We start from the raw sequence: 16,252 nt of genomic DNA on the forward strand, positions 1-16,252 counted from the left end.
CTCCTACCACTCCTTTTCTTCTCACAGCCAGAGAGCCACAAAATCACCAGGTCCTACAGGTTTAATCTTCTGATACATCTCAGATTCATCCCTGTGAATCTGTTAATCCCACTGCCCTACTTCAGATCCTCGTTGTTTCCCATCATCATTGGTCTCCTTTACTCCACTTTTATTCTCCTTGGATCCGTCTCTCAGGTTGCTGCTAAAACAATTTATCGAAAAATCCAATTTGACTCACACACATCTTCTGCTTAAATCCTTTTTTTCATTCTATTTCATTTCATCCACCCAAATAATATCTGCTAAGGACCAGGGCCTGTGTGTCAGATCAATGTACAATGTTGGGAACGTGGCACAAATGAGACCACTGGGAGCTTTGCCTTCACCATCGAATTTATACTAATATGGCTTACATGGTCCTCCAAGATTAAACCCTAACTACTCCGTGAGCTTCATTTCTCACCATCCCTGTCTCAAACATTATATTAACAACACACATCTGTTTATAGTTCCCTGTACATGCCATGTTCTTTCTCACCTTTGTGATTTTCTCCTACTGACCCTTTTCTCTCCTCTTCCACTTGATCTGCCTCCTTCTATGCAATCTCTGAGAAAGTCTTTCTCTGACTCTCTCAGACTGGGTGAAGTGTTCCTTCACCGTGTTCCTATATAAGACCTGCATTCCATACGACTGTGTCCATTATGTTGTAAATGTCTATATACATGTATGAACACAATTCATTTTGTGTTCTAGACAAACATTTATTTAACCATCACCAAATTCAAACATAATGACTCTTTTATTCTATAATAAAATTGGAAAAAAATTGGTGGCAAAGAGATGCTCATATTAACAAAGTTATAATTCAGGGAAGAGGGCAAGAGGTAGGAGGTGTTTAGAGCCCAGTTCTAATTCCATATTCATGATGGACTTAAAAAACTCAGGCAGTTCAACAAATACAGAGTAAATTCAATGGACTATCTTGTTCTGGTAATCTCCGCTGCACTAGTATGTTTGCCTTCCTGATTGAGGTATTAATAATTAAGTGTGTTGTGTTAAAGTCAGGTCCTTTTGCTAGGGGAGAGGGTTTGAGGAAAAGCTCTTAACAGATGGTGTTAAGCATTTTTCATATGAGAATAAAGAACCAAGGAGAAAACTGTATATAAAAATATATGAGGCAGTAGGGAGTAATCATTACCTGCAAATATGCAATTATGATAAGGAGGAGAAGTCCTATACCATTGGGCTTCTAGAGTAAAAACCAAGACATTCTTTGAGACCTTCAGAAAACTCCATGAGACAAAAAGCAGGCTATCCTAAGTCCAGTTGGATTGGAGGGATCTTGTTTTTTAAGGCCAATATTAGTGGGGAAATAAGCCAAAGCTGCCTCCTCAGATGAGATCTTGGAACAATTTCCTTTTTTCCATTTTAAGCAACTTCTAGTTCTAATTAGAGTAGATAATATACAGTTGGTTATACATCAGACATAAAATCTCATGGTGAAACATAAAGTTTCTCTAATAACAAGTGCCAAAATTATCCATAAATATAGATCCTTTCTATCTGTAAGACCATTTATTATAATTCTCTAATTATATAGAGCTGGTATCTACTTTAACCAGAAAACTTGCCTGTATATGTCAGTATATTTCTTTCTTTCCTTCCTCTCTTTCTTTCTTTCTTTCTTTTTAAAGATTTTATTTATTTATTTGACAGAGATCACAAGTAGAAAGAGAGAGAGAGGAGGAAGCAGGTTCTCAGCTGAGCAGAGAGCCCGACACGGGGCTCGATTCCAGGACCCTGGGAACATGACCAAAGCTAAAGGCAGAGGCCTTAACCCACTGAGCCACCCAGGCGCCCCTGTCAGTATATTTCTAATAGAAAATGTGGCAACTAGACCTGTGCTCTTTTGTAACTACTGATCTTGAGGGAAAAAAGTCAGGTTAATGTAAGGGTTTATTAAAACCCTGTGGGGCACCTGGGTGGCTCAGTGGGTTAAAGCCTCTGCCTTTGGCTCAGGTCATAATCCCAGGGTCCTGGGATCGAGCCCAGGTCGGGCTCTCTGCTCAGGGGAGAACCTGCTTCCTCCTCTCTCTCTCTCTCTCTCTGCCTGCTTCTCTGCCTACTTGTGGTTTCTGTCTGTCAATAAATAAATAAAATCTTAAAAAAAAACCAACCTTGTAAGTTGTGTAACTTCTTATTAGAAAAAAAACTATACTTGCTTTTTAACAAATATTTAGATAATTACATTTCAGTATTTTTAGTAAATTACTAATATGAATACTTGTTAGGCCCACAGTAAAGAAATGATGAATAAAATAGTTGCTTCGTGGCCTATACTGTCTTTGTTAGAAACAAAAAACAAAAAACCCCAAAACAACAACAAAAACATACACACACACCAAACAACTCGTGGCCATGAACAAATGTTAGTGTTCTTGAATTTCTGTAAGTTTTCTTGGGCTGGTATACTTAATTCTCATAATGTTTATAAACTAAGTTATGTCCATTTTTCATATTAAGAAATTATTACATTTTTCTGCTTTGGCAATTACTAATTATTTAATTACATATTTATGTGATGTTACTGCTGTCAGACATTACTTTCCTTAACTAATGAAAGTACTCTGAATATGGGATGTGTGTGTGTGTGTGTGTGTGTGTGTGTACATATGTGTGTTGGTGCATGTGTTCATTACACAGCAATAGATTCTTCATACATGTTTGTATTTATGTGTTGCACATTTAAGTACTATAGACTCACTCTTTAGCTCAAATCCATTTATTCATTCATTCAAGTATTTCTCTTAAGGATCTACCATGAGCCAGGCCCTGTGTTTATCCTGACTGAGACATGGTCCCTGCTCTCCAGAATCTAATAGGGAAAACAAAACAAACATGGGACAAAGACAGTAAATGAGTTATATATGCAAGGTGATGTGTAACTCCCCTTTCTGAGTACATACCACAACTTAAACCAAATCATCAAACTATGACAATTGTAAACAAAGCCAACTGTTATGGTAGGTATAGTTATCTTGCCTTCTCAAATCAAAACCATTGCAGGGTGTGTGTGGGTGTCTGCCCATATGACTAGTCACACTGAGACTGTCTAGGAGGCACAGAAAGAAAATGATTTTATGATACCATACACCTTACTTATCTATATATTCATAATTCCTCTGCCCAGATGTTGAGAACTACTTAGGATCAACTCAAGTCATTAATATTATTAATTCCCAATCAAGACAGTTCAGAATTTTCTAACACATGTACCTGGTGGGAAGCACTGCTTTTACCTTCAAAGTCACTAGACTGTGTTCCTGAAGCCTCAAAGTCACATTGGGCCTTCACTATTTGATCAGCTGATCACAAATCAGAGGTAATGATATTTACATTGCTAATAGCCTTTGCTCCAAAGTATGTTAACTCCAGGTTTGGTGTAGTTTCTTCTATCTGAGAAAAGCTTTTTGGACCTCCTGCATGAAACTTTAACTAGAACTAATTATGTGAATAAGAATATTCCCTCCTTGTATATCCACAGAAACATAAACATATTAAATGTAGAAATGTATGAAATTCCCTAATTAAGCACTCCATATGAGAATCAGGACTAGTGTGCAAAACAAATTAAGGTATGTATTATTGATTTATCCTGACATACACATTAGATGACCCAACAAATCTGGGCATATTAGGAGAGTTGCTCGCAGTCATTATGATTGACATAACCTATGTGACAATTACCATGTATCTTGGCTTTTAGAATGAGACTAATATAAAATATGTATTTTGGTAAAGATTAAATCCAGCATAATGTGGAGAACAATTGCATATAATTGGACTTTTCCAAATACCAAATTTCAAGCAGTTAAATCTTTGCTTCTTTAATGTTCCTTTGATCATAATTATTAACATTTTATTGGCTTACTGGTGTGAAATGAAAAACAACAATTCCAAATTCAGTTTACTTTATTAATGAGCACTAAATGACCTCAAACCAAAGCCAGATAAAAAAAAATTCCATTGGCGTGCTTCCAGTAGAGTTTGAATACCTGCTACTTGTTAACTGTTTTAATCTGTTGCTTGAGCAGGCAAGAATAAATAGATACACACAGAGACAGTTATTCAGGTGACGATTAAGGTGCTAGTATCTCATATTATGAATTTTACAACACTTAAAAACTTGTAAAGTGTTTTGAGGTCAGCCAATAGTGTATGTAATTTGTATAGTATTTCATTCATTCCAATAAAATGTATAAATTTGGTTTCACAGTTAAATCCAATGGAATAGGATTTGATGTGTGCTCAAATAATAACCAAAATTCTGAATGTTTTTCTGTGTACTAGGTGTATGCTAACTGATTGCTACGCATTACATAATTTGATTTTCATTAGTACCCTAGGAGGTGGACTCTATTCTTTCCATGTCATAGAGAAGATTGAGAAATTTTAGTGAGTTAAGTAACCTGCCCAGTTACCGTTAATAAGTGACAGAACTTGGATCGAAGCCAGACTTTAGTGACTCCAGAACCAAATTCCAGCTCATATACAGTCTGCTGTGAATTAGAAATTGCAAGATCTGGCATGGAGTCTCAGTGTCAATCAATTATTAGCCCTGAGACCTTAGGGAAATTACTGAACTTCTCCAAACTTCAATTTTCTAATATATAAAATAGAGCCAGTAACATATCCCAACCATTCCTTTGGAGTTGCCATGAGGATTAAAGAGATAATGTAAGCAAGAAAACTATAGAGTGCTCTACAAATATCACTTTGTTATATTGTAGTATCTTCACATTTTGTAACTCCCAAGGCATTTTGTGGGGCTAAACAATGACATTAGACCAGGTATCTCCTTAGAGAAAGAGAATTTAGGAAGCCCAGAGTGATCTACTATAAGAAATTTTAGGGAGGTTGTCCAGGGTGGCACAGGGTAATCAGAAAAAAAAAAAAAATTCACCCTTTGTGGGTGCTATGATAAATGAAAGGGAGGTCACTGCTAATGACTGAAAGTTTTTATTTTCCCAAAATTCATATGTTGAAGCCCTAACTCCCAATGTAAATATAGACTGGAGATAGGGTCTGATAGTTCCAATGGTAGTTAACTGGGGTTATATGCATGGAGCCGTAATCCAATAGGGCTAATGCCCTTACAGGAGGAGGGAAGAGATACCAGAGTACTCTCTCTCTGCCATGTGAGGACACAGAAAAAAGGCAGCTACTTGCAAACCAGGAAGAAAGTTCTCACCAGAAACTGAATTGGCAGGAATATTGGTATTGGATTTCCCAGTCTCTGGAAGTGTGAGAAATAAGTATTTGTTGTTTAAGTGCCTCGTCTATGTCTGTAGTATTTTGCTATCGCAGCCCAAGCCAGCTAATACAGCCAGTATTGTGTTCACCCCTCATGTTACCAATATCACCAAAAAGCAGGGCCACCTGAGCCCCATCCAGCTGCCAGCTGGATGACAGTGTGGTCTGATAGATCACATGAGCCGCTGACAATCTGCAGTTAGGACCCAGGGAATGTAAGAATGTCCTAGGCAAGCTTAGCATGAAGGGGACTCAGATAAACTGCTTTGCCTAGAAGAAAACTGTCCAAGTTTAGCAGATTATAATAAATATACTCAGGAAAACAATCAAACCAAAACAATAGAAAAATAAGACAAGTTCCAAAGATGCAGTCCCATGTTTGTAAGTATAAATTAATGCCAAAGCTTGAAACTGAATCTATGAAAAGAATAGTGGAAAAATTCTCATCAACAAATTTACAACTGAACAAACAAAAGAATCTCTACATTAAAAACATGTAGGGGCGCCTGGGTGGCTCAGTGGGTTAAGCCGCTGCCTTCAGCTCAGGTCATGATCCCAGGTCCTGGGTTCAAGCCCCACATCGGGCTTTCTGCTCAGCAGGGAGCCTGCTTCCTCCTCTCTCTCTGCCTGCCTCTCTGCCTACTTGTGATTTCTCTCTGTCAAATAAATAAATAAAATCTTTAAAAAAAAAAAAAAACAAAAAACATGTAACATAGTTCACTTTGTACCTTTCCTTTTTCACCAGAGCACAGCTATTTCTCAATCAATCTACCAAGGTTTCCTCAGCTAAAAGGGTAGTGAGCTGAAGTCATTACACATAAAAACAAGCAGACATTGAAATATTACTTCTGCAGCTTCTTTTCCTTAGGATGATATAAACCTTACTTCTTGGGAGTTGTGTTTTAATTTACAAGAAGACAGACAAGTCTTCAAATGAAAAAATAGCTTTCTAGGAAGAGCTGTCCTGAAATCTGAGTAATGCAAAGTATAATTGATAAAATATTTCCACTTACTTGCTCCTTTCACACTAATCACCTTCCAGATGATTTGATTCTAGATGAACATTTATTCCATGTGAGGCACTATTCCAGGTGCTTAGGGCAGGCTCTACTAGTTTTCTGGCCAATCTCCAGGATACCAGGAGTATTAGTTTAGCAAACGCTTCCCAGATAAAGAAAGCATTTCTCAACTTCTCTTGCAGCTAGCTGGGGCCACATGACTAAGTTCTGGCCAATGAGCTGCGAGTTGAAATGATAACTTCCGGGTCATTCCCTTAGACGACAAGGTGTGTTTCCTCTAGCTTTCCTCCCTCTGCTGGCCTGGAATGTGGATGTGGCGGTGAGCTGAGCATGCAAAAAAGGGAATGCAGACCAGAGGTGGCTGAGCAAGAAAATGGAGGAGCCTGGCCTCCGAAAGAGCTGTTATACCATTTCTGGATCGTTGGGTGAGGCAGACAAGCCTCTGTTGTGTGAAATCCACCTGTGCTCTTGGGCTCTTGTTACAGTAGTCTATCATGTATTTTCACTAACAGAGGATCGTACATATACCTTGTGAGGTATTACTACCCCAGTTTTATTAGAGAATTGAGGTTTAGGGAGATTAAAGAACTTCTTTATAATCACACAGGTGGTAAGTGGTAAGCTGGTATTTTAATCAAATGCCTTTCCCATTAGATCTTTTTAATACTAATAGAGAGAAAATTACTAATTTATAGAAAATCAGTATTATGCAGCTTTCTAATCCCCGACCTATTGATCTGATAGGATTATAAAAGTCTTCAGTTTTGCTGAATTAGAATCACTGCTACAAACCCCTACTTTTCTAATAAAGTGCCTGACAGTTACCAACCTTTCTAGGGCCTACTCCTCAAAAAATGTTGCATTAGAAAAAAATTATACAGAAAAAGTATGCTGATTCTCCAGGACTATGACATGGAAGGCTAGTCAGAATGTTCAAATAACTTACAAAATAATACACTGAAAAAACACAATAATTCAGAAACAGATCAGCAGTTTTTCTGGAATGCATTTTCTTCCCTAATGTTATCCTTATATTAACACATAAATTTGTTCTCAGAAAGAACCATACGTGCATTCACTCACCACTTAATAAATATGTACTGAGTGCCTAGTCTATGTCAGGTACTTCTTTAGATCCTGGGGGAAACAAGAGGAAAGAATCTAGATGAAGTCCCCACATGCACAGAGACTACTCAAATGCAGCTACTGTAGGTAATATCCTATACACATGAACGTGACAGGCTTTCAATGTGCCCCAGTAATTCATATTTTTAAAATAAACTTTGTTTTGGAATAATTGCAAATTTACAGAATAATTACAAAGATGATACAGAGAGTTCCATATACTCCTCACTCAGTTCCCTCTAATATTAGCATCTTATTACCAGAGTATATTTATGAAAATGAAGAAACCAATATTGGCACAGTAAGATCAGCTAAATCCAGAATATATTCAGATTCACTAGGTTTTGGGTTTTGGGGGTTTGTTTGTTTTTGGTTTGTTTGCTTGTTTTACTAATTTCCTTTCTCTGTACAGGATCCAGTCCCAGACTACCACATTACATTTACATCTCAAGCTTACTTGATCCCTTTTAGTCTGTGACCATTTCTCAGCTGTTCCTTTGTTATCATGGCCTTGACAAGTTTGAGGAGCTATTTTGTGAATGTCCTTCAATTTGGTGGTGTCCAACTTTTTTTCATAATTGAACTGGAGTTTGTTTAAGAATATCTAAGTAAAGTGCCCTTTTCATCACTGTATACCAAGGGATAAATGATAGCAATATGACTTGTCACTAGTGATGTTCATCCTGATCTCTAAGGATTCCTGTTTCTGTTCGTTGGAATATATCGGGTGTGCTTCTTGCTACTGAGATAAGCTCCATTTGTGTAATTCTGTACTAAACTATAGTAAATTTATTTGGGAATACATTCATACACACACACACACACACATGCACAGGACTTATAGGCCGTAAAATAATCTTAGGTATAGAATGGCAAAATGAATTCTTAAATACTCTATTTCTATCTTTTATATTTAAGATGCTAGGTCTTAAAGACTTACATATTATAAGCATACTCACTCTATCAGAATGCATTTTGGGAGGTTCCTTAAAGGAGATCATCCCCATCTTCACTCTGTCCTCAAATCTGCTGCTTGGCACCCAGAAATGGTGACTGGTGCTCTAGAAGGCATTTGGAATATCCGGGCCATACTTTAGCAGTGCATTCCTTAAAGACTTTGTGGAGGCATCAGGCAAACCCCAGATTACAGACCTCCAGACTTATTTTGTGTGGGAAAAAATAAACTATCTGTTTAAGCCATTATTATCAGGGTTCTGTTTCAGAGTCAAATGCAACTCCTAATAGGTAGTTTGGAGAAGAGGCAGAAGGAAGTAAGATTTGTTGAGAGCACTGCATACCAAGTGCTTTATATGCGTTAGTTCACGTCATCATCAAGACAAAACAAATTTGAGAAACTAAAGATCAATGACACTAAAACTCATGCATAGGTTTACAAAGCTCAATATTAAAACTGAACTGGACTGGACTCCTGGGTGGTTCAGTCGCTAAAGCGTCTGTCTTTGGCTCAGGTCATGATCTCAGGGTCCTGGGATCAAGTCCCACATCGGGCTCCCTGCTCAGCCGGGAGTCTGCTTTTCTCTCTCCCTCCTTCTGCCACTCCCCCCTACTTGTTCTCCCCTTCTTGTGCTCATGTACTCTCTCTCTGACAAATACATAAATAGTATCAAAGACAAACTGAACTGGAATTTAAGCCAAACTGTGTTTTCCCATCACAGCATGCTAAAATGTCCTGTTCATCATAGGTACCAAGACCTATGTTGATTACTAGCAATGGGTATGAACACATATTATTTTATTTCACTCAAAAAGTAATATGAGATAATACTTAAATAAATAAAATGACATATATTTAAGTATGCGAGAAAATAGTAACGTGCATCCATAGTTTGAGTCCTCTCATCTCTTTCCATGGTTAGCACCTCAAATGGTACAAATGACATCAGGGCAACTTCAGGAGTGAAGCCTCAAACTTATTGTTCTCAACCCACATATAACTATAGATTTTTCTCTCTGGGCTAGAATGGGAAGCCAATCAGACCACCCATCACTCTACCCACCTACTTATGCATTCATATGTACTGAGCATCTACTATATGCCAAACAACCTGTTACTTCCTGCATATACAATGTTGAATAAGACACAGCTCCTGTTCTCCAAAAGCTTGTAGCTCAGTAGAGAAACAAAACAATAAATATGCAATTAGAACAGAATACCACCTCACACCAGTCAGAACGGCTAAAATTAACAAGTCAGGAAACAACAGGTGTTGATGAGGATGCAGAGAAAGGGGAACCCTCCTACACTGTTGGTGGGAATGCAAGCTGGTGCAGCCACTCTGGAAAACAGCATGGATGTTCCTCAAAAAGTTGAAAATACAGGTACTATGCAACCCAGCAATTGTGCTACTGGGTATTTACCCCAAAGATACAAATGTAGTGCACCCCAATGTTATAACATGCACCCCAATGTTTATAACAACAATGTCCACAATAGCCAAACTATGGAAAGAGCCTAGATGGCCATCAAGAGATGAATGTATAAAGAAGATGTTGTATATATATACAACAGAATACTATGCAGTCATCAACCCCCCCGAAATCTTGCCATTTGCAGTGATGTGGATGGAATTTGAGGGTATTATGCTAAGCAAAATAAGTCCATCAGAGGAAGACAATTATCACATGATCTCACTGATAATGAGGAATTTGAGAAACAAGACAGAGGATCATAGGGGAAGGGAGAGAAAAATGAAACAAGGTGAAACCAGGGATGGAGACAAACAGTAAAAGACTCTTAATCTCAGGAAACAAACTGAGGATTGCTGGAGGGGAAAGGGGTGGGAGGGATGGGGTGGCAGGGTGATGGACATTGGGGAGGGCACGTGCTATGGTGAGCGCTGGGAATTGTGTAAGACTGATGAATCACAACCTGTATCCCTGAAACAAATAATACATTATATGTTAAAAAAAAAAAAGAACAGAATAGGGTTTTTCAAATTCAGCACTAATAACATTTTGTACTGGATTATCTTTGTGTGGAGATCTGTGCTTTGTTGGATGTTTACCAGCATCTTGCCCTCTACATACTGGAGGTCAGTAGCACCCTAACCCTAACCCTTTGTTATAACTGAAAGTGTCTCTGAACACTTTGGAATGTCAAATATCACTTGTCAAATATCCCCCCGAGGTAAAAATCACCCTTCCACCTTCTATGTCTTCCCCTCTCCCTTCTGTCATTGAGAACTACTGTAATAGAGTACAAGCCACCACAAAACCACAAAAATAGGCATTTGACAACAGAGACCTGGATCAGAAAAGTTTTCTGGAGAAAGTAAATCCTTAAGAGTGGCTTGAAAATTCACGAAGTGTAGCCAGATGAAGTAAATAATTATATGTGTGTTTATATGTGTATCAAGAAGGCCTTCAAAGCATGTACAAAACCTGGGGGAATTCATACAATACATCTGGGGGAATAAAGGTAGTCTAGCATGTTTGGAATGGGAGGTATGTATAAAAGGGAATTATGAAAAGTTGCATATGCCTACAGAAGAATAGAGAGATCTAGTCCGGAGAAGGTAAGAGACTGTAATCAGAACAGGCAACCATTGGGAAGAGAAGGAATTCAGTTTGGGATGTGTTAAATTTGAGTTACCTGAGGGACAACAAGGTGAAGATGTCCAATAGGAAGTTAAATTTTCATTTCTGGAATGTAGGGGCTTGACTCAGGCCAGAGAATGAATACCATCTACATATAGAAGCCATATGTGTAGATGAAATGACCCAGGGAGAGTGCAGAGGCTGTGGGCCTGACAGTGGCAGCGTGGACAGGGGTGAGGGAAAATAAAAGTGATCATGATGTCATAGGGAGAGTTTCATAAACATGGCATAAAGGTCAAACAGATGAGGGTGAGACATATCCAGTGGAGTTGGCGATTAGGAAGACACGGTGGCCCTCACAAGAGCCACCTTATTGATATGTTCTGGGTGGTAAGCCAGCTCACAGTGGGTTGGAGTAGATGGAAGGGTATCAAGAAGAGACACATTCAAGAAATCTGTAGAAAGCACTGGAATCATGTAAAGATAGTGCTCATGGTAGAATAAATGACAAACACACCCAGAGTCAAAAAGGTGAGTGGGGTCAGATAAGAAGAATTTTAAGCATGAGTTCTGACTTCAGGTTAGCTATGGATATTGCTTATAGACTCTGTTCTTATTTTTGGCTCTTGGAGTCTCCTGAGTAGTTACATTAAGCTACCTCATAGAATTTCTGAATGTAAGCACAACTGGATTGCTTTTGCCTTTTCACAACATACCACATGATTCCGGTGACTTTACAGTAGCTCTTTACATGTCTGAGGTATATCCTCTGAACAAAGAATCAATAACAACTGACTCACTGGGCACTAACTATACAGAGTTCCCTTTAAAAAAACAAAATTCCAATAGTCTAAAAGTAAGAATTTAGAGCAATAAGTCATTTTATATAAAATCTCTAAAAATATTTACCATTAAGTGTGCTTATGAAAGTCTTTCCTTTGAGAGGTTTTGATCTAGCTGTCTTGGAATAACTGACTTGTGGGAGACAAAAGCTAACAGGAGTTTAGAGACCTTCTACCTCCTTCCTTACTCCTCATCCATTCAGTGATTTTAGATGAATCACTTTCCTCATGTCTTATAGTTCTTGCCCTTGACTCCATAGCTCTTGCTGACACTTTCACCATCTCTCCTGTGTGCCTCTAGATGGATTCCTGACTGGCTTCCTCACCTCTAATCTTTGCTCTCTCCAAGCCTTTGCCATACCTTGTTAGAGTGATCTTTCTAGAACACATATATGAATAGTTCCTGAGTTCTACTTGGAATTACTTGTGTCATAGCTTCTCACAAAATTCAGAATCCTTATGTCAGATAAAGCCTTTTCCATTTGCTCCAGCATCCTTTGCATATTTCATCTCATCCTTATATTCCAGCTGTAGAGGACATCTGTTAGATCCTGAGGCTTTATACTGACTTCCTCCCACAGGCCTGTGTTCTTAGACCTCCATCTCCTACTCATCTAGAGAATGATATTCAAACTCAGCTCAAACATCTTCTCTTTAAAGTCTAAGTCAATAGTCTTCCCTCATCTGAACCCAAATAGGACTGACCACTCCTCTTCTGGTACCCTCCCAAATGTATGTTATATTTGTATACCTAATACAAATTTCTGTAATAGTATCAAACTGCTTTATTGCATGCATTAGTTTTTATAGGTGCATCTCTTATTGAACTCTCAGCTCCTTGAAGACAAGGGCTGCTTTTTATTATTATTATTTTCTGTCTCACTGAAACATGCTATTTATCAGGAGCTCAGTAAATATCTGTTGAATGAATCCACTCCAAGCCTCTATTACTACCAATGAGGGAAAAAGGCCTGGAGAAGTTAAAGGACTTACCCAAGGTCACCCATCTAATGAGTGGCAGAGTAGGAACAGAAGCTGTGGACTGACTTTAAACTAGGGCTCTTAGCATTGTCCCAGATACTACTTCATCTGTTTGAAAAGAGAGACACCAAGGCCCAACTTTGTGGTTTGCTAACTTGGTTGAACAATGTTTGATACTGAATATTTAAGTGACTATTTGATGAGAACACTTTTTTTTTTCTGATTGAAAGAGTGGGCTAGTTAGTTTCAAAATGATGTATTATTTGATTTTTATTCTCACCTTCTTCTCTATTTGCCCCTTCAACCTGCTTGACTTTACCGGTTAGCATTCAGTTAGATATTTTCAAAAATTTCAAAATCTGTAAGTAGGTATCAGCTGAAGACAAACTAAGTGCTACCACATTCTTCTTGTTGACAGAAGGAAAAAAAAAAAAACCTGTCTTGAATGAAGAATTTCCCATACGTATTTCATACATCAATAATTAGTAGTAGGTTGAAATTGTTTTTGTTTATTTGTTTTTGCTGTTTAAAGATAAGAATCAAAAAGAGACTAATAAATTCTAGTGTCTCTTGGAATTGTGTGGTTTAAGTTGCCAGATATGAGCAGAATAAGTTTGTATTAGGTTACAGTTTTTTTTTTCCCCTATATCACCATGGAGATAACTAGCTTGTCCTTCTCATTCATTTATTTACAAATAAAACAGAACATTTAACTGGTAAATATGTTTTATTTGGAGTGTTTTAATAGTTCTTAGTACATAACATTAATATGTAAAGGCCCTGAAGAGTCCATAAAACTCTGCACAACAAGCTCTGTTTTAATAATGCAGAGATATGCGAGATGGAAACCAATTTCTGTAGTTCAGATAACATAAGCAAAAACAATTTCCCAAAAGAGCTGAAGCTTTTTTAAACCTAAAAGGTTTTTAGGTTTCAAACCTAAAAGAGGTTTAAGATGCACAGGTCCTCCAGATGGCAGAGCTTAACATCAGCCTCAAAAGAACAGAAAAAGAAAAGATTAAAAAAAAAAAATTTTCCTCCAAACCCAGGCTTCTTTCAAGTCTTCTACTCAAAAGAGGATCTAGGATGCTAATGAATATTCAACTTTTGGTTTCTTCTAATAATAAATTCCATTTCTAAATCTATGAAGTAAAACAAACTTGCACTATGTTTAGTTTCTCTCAGAAGATAAAGTGGTCTATCATATTCCTCCAGGAGTTGATGGTACTTGAATATAAAAAGACTTGACACGCTGAGTTGAGGTGAAAAATTGAGAGCCATTTTGTCAATGGCGGTTTCTAACCTCTATTGGAAAGGCCAGCATTTTGCAGGGTCTTTTCTCGGGATCAGCAAAACTTGCGATATAAAGAAATCCTCTTCTGCTTGGGCAGATTGTCATTTCAAAGAGGAGGAATGAATGAAGATGATTTTTCTCATCTTTATATGCAACATCCCACAAGTCAAGACCCAGTCCTGACATCATTCCTCATGCAAGCAGACAGGTAGGAGGTGGTATTTGAGTTCTGTCAGACTTACCTACCACAGTTGCTAAAATCATCTTCCAACCTAGTCTCTTCTCTTAGGAAGGAGCCTGAGGCCATGAAAACCACTCATTCATCACCTGCTATGCCACAGTGATTCTCTGAGCAGACACTCTGGGCTGGTGTAATTTGCTTGACAGCCCCGAGGTCAGCCTGCCTAGTGACTGAAAGTCTTTTCTTTTCCATCTTGAAATGTTATAAGGCATTGTCCTTTCTATACATAGCTGATGTTCCTGACTCACCATCAGTGGTGGTGAATCTGAAAAGCAAAATGTGACGATCCAAGTAGGACTGAGCTTGAGGGCTAAACATGGAAGGAAAATTTCACAAATTGATAGGAACTCTTGAAAACCCCTGCATTACAGAGAGCTCTGTCTTCATCTTATCTTAGGCTTTCAGATCTTCCCATCCAACCCAATACCTCCAGACTCTCTGATACTCTTCATATTTTTGTCTTAGTTTTCAGGCAGATTTCTATCATCTAGAGCAATTCCTTATGTTGACTGGTACCCCATATATTTACAGGAATAAAGAAGTTCTGAAAATAATCATACTCAGGCAACTTGGGAAGAATTAAGAAAGGTGTGTCAACTTCAATTTTTAATTTTCTTTTTACTTTATAGTTATCCTCTCAGACTTAATGCCCAGGAGGAAGTAAAAATCATAATTTACCCTCTAGTTGTTCAATGGCATACATGAAATGAAGAGAGGGGGCTTAACTCAGTCCTAACTAACTGGCTTAATTTCTGCCCTAAATGGTCCAGGTTCCTGTCCATTCTCCTACCAAATCCAAACCAGGCAGAGCTGCCTGGACACACACATTGCATAGGGAAAGGAGAGCAGCAAAGAAAAGAACAAAAGGAGGTTAAAGAAAGAGGGAACATACATTTATTTCTGAAGTGGGAAGGTATACTGACATTTCTTTAATTCACAGCAGTTTTGTGCTCCCCAAAGAGGGGGAAGAGAAAAGGCATTTCTCTCCTACCCTAGTCAAAGCCCAGATTCTATATCTATTTCCTATTTGTATATATCCATCAACACTGGATCTGATACATGAAGGGTGTTTTACTGTCAGGTCCGAGAATTTAGAAATAATTAACCAAGCTTTACCTTACCAGACTAGCTCCACAAATAAAAAAGGAAGAATGTTATGAAGACACCATTAACTAGTTACTGGAATACAGGAGGTTTGAAATTGTGAAACCAGTCCACTTTGGTAACAGGAACTGATTCTTATGGAAAGCTATGCAACTAACCAATATGAAGAAAAGGATGTTACTATGATGTGAATACTTACGTATGGCTAGTCCTGCTTATTTTCCTTTTGTGAGGTAGCTAATTATAATTAGATATTTTATTTAACATTCATTAAGCTGCCACCACAAGGATAAAAATTATAAACGAGGAAAAATGTAGCACAGTATAGAGGAAAGCACATATTTAGAAAGGGCAGGATTCAGATCCTTGCTGTTGTGTAGGGTCTGTGTGTGACCCTAGAGTGGTCACCTAAGCTCCTCCTGCCACCATGCTCTCCATCAACAGATGATGTCCCTCTGTCAGCATAATCAGAATTGTGGGAGAGAGAGAGCATATCCTAGAGACAGCCTCCTGGGGTTTGACCTCATTTTCCACAACCTCAGTAGACCTTGGGCAAGTCAGGGAACCTATCGGTGTCTCAGATTTCTCACTATAAAATAGGGATTACGTTAAAATTTGTTTCATGGAATTATATGAGACAATGTATGCATGGGGTTTCAGCCCAAAGCCTGGCATCTGAGACTTTCTTTACCTGCCCTTATTTTACCTGTGACTGCATTGTTATTTTTATTACCATAATTATTATACCATCCAGAATATGGTAGTGTATCATAA

General features: G+C 38.1%; 1 protein-coding gene across 11 annotated transcripts in view; it reads right to left on the minus strand.

Annotated features, from left to right (window-relative positions):
• ZNF385B (zinc finger protein 385B) overlaps positions 1 to 16,252 on the minus strand; it is a 402,524-nt gene that overhangs the window by 115,078 nt on the left and 271,194 nt on the right. The window contains exon 1 of one of the 11 annotated variants that reach the window (XM_047722322.1): positions 6,328 to 6,511. The exons of the other annotated variants lie outside the window; for them this stretch is intronic. The gene's annotated coding sequence lies outside the window, so the exon portion shown is untranslated. Of the gene's footprint in view, positions 1 to 6,327; positions 6,512 to 16,252 lie in introns of those variants that run through there. 11 annotated transcript variants of the gene reach the window in all.

The sequence above is a fragment of the Lutra lutra genome, chromosome 3 (genome assembly GCF_902655055.1).
Source record: "Lutra lutra chromosome 3, mLutLut1.2, whole genome shotgun sequence".
NCBI lineage: Eukaryota > Metazoa > Chordata > Mammalia > Carnivora > Mustelidae > Lutra > Lutra lutra.